A 7534-nucleotide genomic window follows, 5' to 3' on the forward strand; every position below is an offset into this window, starting at 1 on the left:
CTTCCACATTATGAAGGAAGGGAATGTGCGGAGGCTCATCTGGCCAGCTAGTGTAGGCATTAATATTCTTTAATCATAAAGTCACTTTGACAGCGTTTCTGTGCCAGCACAGGGAGCAGACAAAATTACAGTTGAATTCCCAGTCATGTACTGATGAAATTAGCTTGTTCAGACGTAAGAAAGAGCAGTTTAATGTATAAATGTTGAGGTTGGGAGAACAGTCATGGGAAAGCCGATGAGATTTTGTTTTGTTTGTTGGTTTTTAGCACAACAAGTCTAGTCTCTTACAGACATGTCGAGAGTCTCAAGTAGTTTCTGATGTTGTGGAGGAGGCAGAGATGAGAAACAAGAACCCAAAACGTGCATTGTTCTGTAAGAAAGTTTTCTTAATAGCTCTCTCTGAGACATCAAACGCTACTTTGTTCAAAGTCCAATAAACGATATATTTCTGTTCCTTAGTAATGTTATTCATTTAGCTGTAGTGGTCTCAGTGATAACTATTCAAATTCACAGATAACAGCCAGCACAATCACGGAAAAGAGAAAGGACACCAATGCATATTTTACACATAAATTGAGAAAATATAATTTATTTTAATTTTCCAAGACACTTTTAAAAATATTTTAATATATAGTTTAACAGTATAGTCATCACCAGACAAAATTCTATGTGGACAATGAATCTACGGAAAACATACCGTAGATACAGCACTCTCAACTTCAGCTCTACAAAGCCATTTTGATAGTCCCATGCCATTCAAGGCACAACTGATTTGTCACCAGTCACAAAGTAAGTCTTAAGCAAACAATATGCAAAATAAATGCCACAGTTTCTTTATACTTGAAATAGGCACAATCTTTAAGCAGTAGAGTGAGGAGATATATGTCTTTTTCTAATGTTCTTAATGTTTTTGCATTCAAAGAAAAAAGTTTAGACGCAGTATTTCCAAAAGCAAGCTACAAAAGAAAACACATTCTTTCTTAGGAGGGTGTTTGATAAAACATCAGACGTGAATAAAATAGTTTTATGTGTGCCTGAGTATGAAAAAGGAATGTTCAGTATGGTACTTATTAGCCTCATGTGGGTCTTTCAACTAATTAGAATTAAACAAAATTTGGAAATTCAGCTTCTCCATCACATTTGCCACATTTCAGGTGCTCACTAGTGACTTGTAGCTAGTGACTACCACCAGGGGCAATGCAAATGAAAGAATGGGCTTATTATCACGTGCAGTTCCATTGGACAGCGCTGTTATATTCTAATTGTGTAGTATGCATTTAATGCATGTAATACAGTTCAGAGAATACTATAGGTTGCCCTATTATATGCATCCCTCTATTTTATAGTGAGGGGTAACTGAAATCCCAAAGGGAAGTCACGTAAGTAAGCAGTGATATATGTGCTTCTAGTTACTAGGGAAAGAAGAAAGAAGAGAGTTAAGGTTCTCTTTCAAATGACCAAATAATATTTAAGTAACTTTTTTTAAAATTTTGCACTTTTTAAAATTAAATTTAGAGAAAGGAAGAGAGAAACATCAATGTGAGAGAGAAACATTGATCTGTTGCCTCCAGGAGATGTCCCAACCAGGGATGGAACCTGCAACCTGGGTACGTGCCCTGATCTGGAATCACACCCGCCCCCTTTTGGTTGATGGAACAACGCTCCAGCCAACTGAGCCACACCGGCTAGGGCCATATTTAAGTAATGTGACTGTCACAGTGCGTCTTCACATTCCAATCATAAAATGATGTTTCAGAAAAATCAAACCAATTCTGTGTTTTAATCTTCAAATGCATTGAATAAGTCATTTTAAATCTTCTGTGGGTTGTTTCCAATCAGTTGCCTGACATAAGTAGCTTGATTTAACAAATTACAAATTTTTAAAATTTCCTTCAATTTAAATGGTTTGTGAAATTAAGACCTCAGGGAGATGGGTCTTTGATTCACTATTGATTAATGGGATGTACAATAAAAGAGTTGGAAAAAAGCTCATAGTACAGTTAAGACACTGAAATAAATGATAAAATATCCGTCTCCCAGGGTCCCCTTCCTAACTCCACTCCCCCTGCAGACTGTCACCCTCGTGCTCACAACCATTACACTCACAGTGTTATGACAGCACTCAGAATCTACTTTTCATTCCTACAAGAGGTGCAGTTTCCTTTAAACAAAACCATATTTGAATTCTATAAAAGGAGAAGTTTATTTTTAACATTAAACTGAGGAGCTTGGCCTCTCTAATCCAATCTTTTTTATTGGGCGCTTTGGAAAGTTATCAGCACCGCCCTTTCTGTCCCTTTGAGTATCTTTCAATATTTCAGTCTAGCATAAAAATGTAGATCTACTCATCGCATCCAAGACCTAGATGACATAAGCAGCTCAATTAAGCATGCAACAAAACAAGGTTTGGAAAAAATCTTAAACCTGGTTGAAGGGAGCTGTCATGAAAGGTGTCACCATTATTAGAGCCAGCTCCTCAGGGCCTACCTATCACTTTCACTCATGTGAAGAAAAGCCTGGCCAGCATTCTGGTGTCACTTCATGTCTGTCTGGTTCACTTCTATTCCCTGTTTTTAGCATAACACTAAGTGTTAGGTATATATATACATATATTTTTAATTCTCACCAGAGGATATTTTTTCCATTGATTTTTTTTGGAGAGTGGAGGGGAGGGACAGAAAGAGAAAGAGGAAGAGAAAGAGAGAAACATTGATATGAGAGAGACACATCAATTTTTGCCTCCAACCAGGGCCAGGGATGGTTCCAACCACTGAGTAAACCAGCCAGGGCAGTGTTAGGTATATTTTAATGAATGGAAGAATTTAACAAGCGTTTATCAACTATATATTAAATAAAGCAAATTACAGTATCTCACAGTATGTATAAGTTACTATTGCCTTAAACTCAATCTCTGGGTCCATTTAATCTTTATATATTGTTATTTATGATAGATAGTTTCCAGTTATGCCAATAGAGCCACACTTCATATATAACATGGGCTCTTTTAATGACCTTATCTTGGCATTGAATTCATATGTTTATCACCACAAATATTTACTTTGTTCCTATTACGCACATACATGTTTTAAAATTTCCTTGCTTAAAAACAAACAAAAAGCTTCCTTTAGCCCTTCAAACTCCTCTAGCTAATATCCCAATATTTTTTTAGCCTTTAGAACAAAATTCCTCAAAATAGCTGACTATTGTCAGTGGTTCCTGTTGTTTCACAATGTTCTCTTTAAACAAAAGTTCATCAAACAATTCTTGTCAAAGCCATTAATAACCTTTTCATTGCTGTTCAGACAGAAAGCCTCAGTTCTCCTCTCACTGGACCAACCATAGCTCAGATACAGTTGAACTCTTTCTTCCTGGAAAGTTTTTTTATTTGACTTCTGGGGCATTCCTTTCTTCGTTGCCTCCTTCCTTGGGAGCTGTTCCTACTCAGTCTCCTTTGCTGATTCTTATCCGCCCAATCTCTAACCTTGGACTGACCTGGGCTTCAGCCTTGGATGTCTTCTCTTTTATACCTACAGTCATCCCCTAAATGGTCTCATCATAAGACCAAGCAATATTGATATGCTGATAACTGTCAAATTTATATTTCCAATCTGTGCTGTTTCCCTAAACTCCAAACTTGTATATTTAATGGTCTATTCAATTCACTATTGGGAAGATTTTATTACACATGGCATAACAAGCCCAAAATGTCTGTGGTAGGAATAGGACTCTCCAAGTAATCCTTGTGCTTCTCCAAGTAATCCCAGGTATTTCGTTGACACTGTTAAGTTAGGTTGAGATCATGTGCCTAATTTTGGCATTTAGGAGTGTGCTTATCTCCATTTCTCTAACTCTGTTCCAGGGACACACGGTGCAGGCACAAAGAGAAGGAAAATGGCTAATGTAAATAAGGCTTCATGTAAACAAAATAAATCTTAAAGCAAGTCATATCACTAAGATTTTGTTAATGCAGTTTGCCTAATTTTTGCCAAAATACAATTTGATAACTTGAAATAGGGTGCTGCTCTAAGAAGAACCTAAATTGTGGCACAGGCCCAGCATCTGGTTAGCGGCAGACAAGGAAACTGATGTCATCCCCTGGAAAAATGAAGAGACATTTTACAAAGTAGCAAAATATGTGGTACAACTGGCATCTGTCACAGTTCAGATGCAGATTGTGTTTCTCTTAAACGTGTGGAAGAAAAGGCTGGAAAATAGAACATTGGCAGTATTTTTAGTTGATGTTGGGTACATGTAGCAAAGCATTACAAGAAATTGATGAGTGTAGGAAGGAAATGGTATCTATGCAAACAAATAAAAAGGGAATAGAGTTTAGAAATAGAAGGTCTTGAACTGTGGAAAGAGCTAACAGAATAAAATGAAATTTAAAATGACTAAGTGACAGAGGCTCATAGTATCAGTTGGAATAGAGAACACAGAGCAAAAATCAGATTAAGTGTGTAGTCTTCAAGGTATTTTCCAGATACTGTCAAGGCAACTGCTACTAAGTTGGGGGTGGGGATGCAAAATACTTAAAAAAATTTTTTTTTAAATCTTTGAGTATGGCAAATAGTTGAGAAGCTTTCTAAATTTTTGAAATTACATCATTGCCAAAGAAACTCTAGATGAAAAATGTCTATGACACTTTGAGACAAAATAAACTTTAAGTCTCCAACTTTGCAAGAGTCGGGTGCAACCTGAGAAAACGGTGCAATCCTCAAGAAGGAAATATCACCCAAGTTGGACATAAGCTGAGTCCAGGAATAGTAATGAAAAAGCAAAACACTCGGAAAGAGTGGAGCCAGCAGAAACAATACAATGGGCAGAGGAGTCCTCCTAGACACTAGCAGCCCTAATCAGGAAACCTTTCTCCATCCCCGGGGTGGGAAATCTTTACGGTATCTACCCACTGGGGGATTTCAGAGCTGCTGGAGGTCAGCATTCTAGAAATTGTGGGCTCTGGTTCTTTTCATTTATGAATGGGACTATTGTTTGTGGTTTGTCCCTGTTCCTCTGCCAATTATTGGATTTGTGTAGGATGAATAACTTGTCCTTTAAACTAACAGGTTTGTGAATGAAGAGGAGTCACACTGTATCTGATACAGACTAGTCAGGATCTCTTAGAGAGCTTAGAGCTTGTTCTGTTGTGGGTGACGTCGGTAAAGGGGATTTAGCTTTGTTTCTAATGGGAGAGGGTTGAGTAGAGTCTATGAGTATAAGAAGAGATTAAAGGATTGACTGTGGTAGAGGGGGCGATCCCCAACTATTGTACGTACTTCCTAACATTAAGACATCCGGCCTGTCTTGCCATTATTTTGGTGGCAGCCTGAGTGACTAATTCCGGCCAATGGGCTTCAGTAGAAGTGATGCCTATCACTTGTGAACTGAGGCAGCTGAGAACTGGGGTGTGTCCTCTATCCCTCTCCTCTGCCCTGGAAATCTTGGAGGCAAGCAAGATAGAGCAACATTCCAGACGATACAGCCAAAATAGAAGAGGCTTGTGCTACATGCATTGGACTTTATGTTTGGACTTGCCTGTGTTAGGCCTCTGAGATTGGCTCAGGTGACCATGGAAAGGTCCAACAAGTCTGTATTCCAACCCTCTCTAACACCAAACTGCCTCCTCCTCCAGCTATACCTGGCTCAATAAATAGAAATTGTTCTTTTTTCCTAGTTTCCCAGAACAAACACCTTGGAGTCATTTTTGAAACCTGACATTTTTTTTTACACTCTATGTAATGCTAAAGAGCATTTTGTTCAAACACATATCCAGAATCAGACCCCTACTTACCAGTTCACTACGGCCACTCTCATCCATACTACCACCATTTACCATCTGGATTATTATAGCAGCCTCATTAAAGATTTTTCTACTTCCATCTTTGGCCCTCTTTTGCAGTATATTCGACACAAAGCATCAAGAATAAGTCTATTAAAACTTATTTTGTACTATTCACTTGCTCATAACTTTCTAATGAATTCCCCTGTGATACTCAGTAAAAGTTAAAGGCCTTAAAAATCCTGAAGGTTCCCTCCCTTCTATCTTCCAGTTCATCTTCTACCAATCTCCTTCAAGCACTAGCTAAGTCACTTAGCAGTTGGGTTATTTTCAGTATGTAATTTAACCCCTCTAAGATGTCATTTTCTCACCTATAAAATAGGCCTAATAAGAGCTATCTTATGGTGTTTAAGGAGGGAATAAAATAATAATTATAGTAATAATGAGTAAAATGATAAAAGATTTAGCTTACGTACTACTTACTATATGCCTGGTATTAGTCTAAATGTCTTTCATGTATTAACTCATAAAATTCTCCCAGCACTCTCATAAACATTACTATCATTTGAATTTGGGAGAAAAAAAAAAGAGAAAGAAACACAGGAAGGTATATAATTGGAATATGTGACCAAGGTCACATAGATAGGACATGTCAAAGTGGTTAAGATTTGAACCCAGGCAGTCTAGCTCAGGAACCTGCATGCTTAACCATAACAACTTGAGATATTAAAATAGAACATGGCTGGTATATGCTAAGTGTTTAAATAATATTAGCTCGACCTCTTTCCTCTTAGTAGCACTGTAAAACTAAGTTTTTACAGAAGTGAAACCTGGGAGGAGAGAAAAAGTAAAAATAAAACATGCCTTAGGGAATCTCACTTCATTACATGAGTAGAGAAACAATCATAAATTTTTTCAAATATAAGAACTAATTCAGCAAGAAGAAAGAATTTCCCAGGAAATGTTATGAAAAGTTGGAGGTATCCAACAGATGAGCCTTTCTAAAATTAAATGTTATGAATCAAACCTTGGACCAAGCGTTAAGCAATGAGGGTCCTACCTATTTATATAAAATGCTCTACAATTTTGAGTTGACTTAAAACTGTATGATTTCTGTTTGTGATCTTCCCAGTTTCAGTGTTTAAGCCAAACTAGAAAGAGTAGGCCACAATTTTAAACAATAAAGGCCTATTGCACCGTAACCTGAAATGTGTGACCTTGCTGCTCACTGTTGTCAACATGACTAAGCTCAGATACATTCATAGGGGGACACTTTTATTGGAATCTTTTTAAAAAACAGGAGCCTTGATCTTGATCAGGATTGAGAAATGTCAGCTTAATTTCTTCCCTCTCAGAAATAATTGCAAAACTAATCTTGTAGAAGTCAAGTTGAAACTTTGAAATGAAAACTTACCTTGTTTATTAGGGTGGGAAGAGGCGAGACCCGATATAGCACAGGCCATCTCAGCATCTTTGCCTCCATGAGTTGCTCTTTTAGCTTTTCCAGCAGTTAAAAATCAAATATGATCATTGTTAGTCTTTGATAGCAACCATGCTGTTTTCTATACAAGGAAAGGAAAGATAAAGCAAGAAAGGAAAAAGAGAAGAAAAGATGAAAGGAAGGAGAAAAAAGAAGAACGGAAAAGGAAAGAAAAAGAATAAAAGAAACTAAGCAAAAAGATCTAACTAGAAAGAAAAGGAAACGTATTGAGAAACTGGCTGGGAAAGGTATGTAACTCAACAGGAAATCAGAAGAAA

Source organism: Miniopterus schreibersii (genome assembly GCF_964146895.1).
Source record: "Miniopterus schreibersii genome assembly, chromosome: 5".
Classification (NCBI taxonomy): domain Eukaryota; kingdom Metazoa; phylum Chordata; class Mammalia; order Chiroptera; family Miniopteridae; genus Miniopterus; species Miniopterus schreibersii.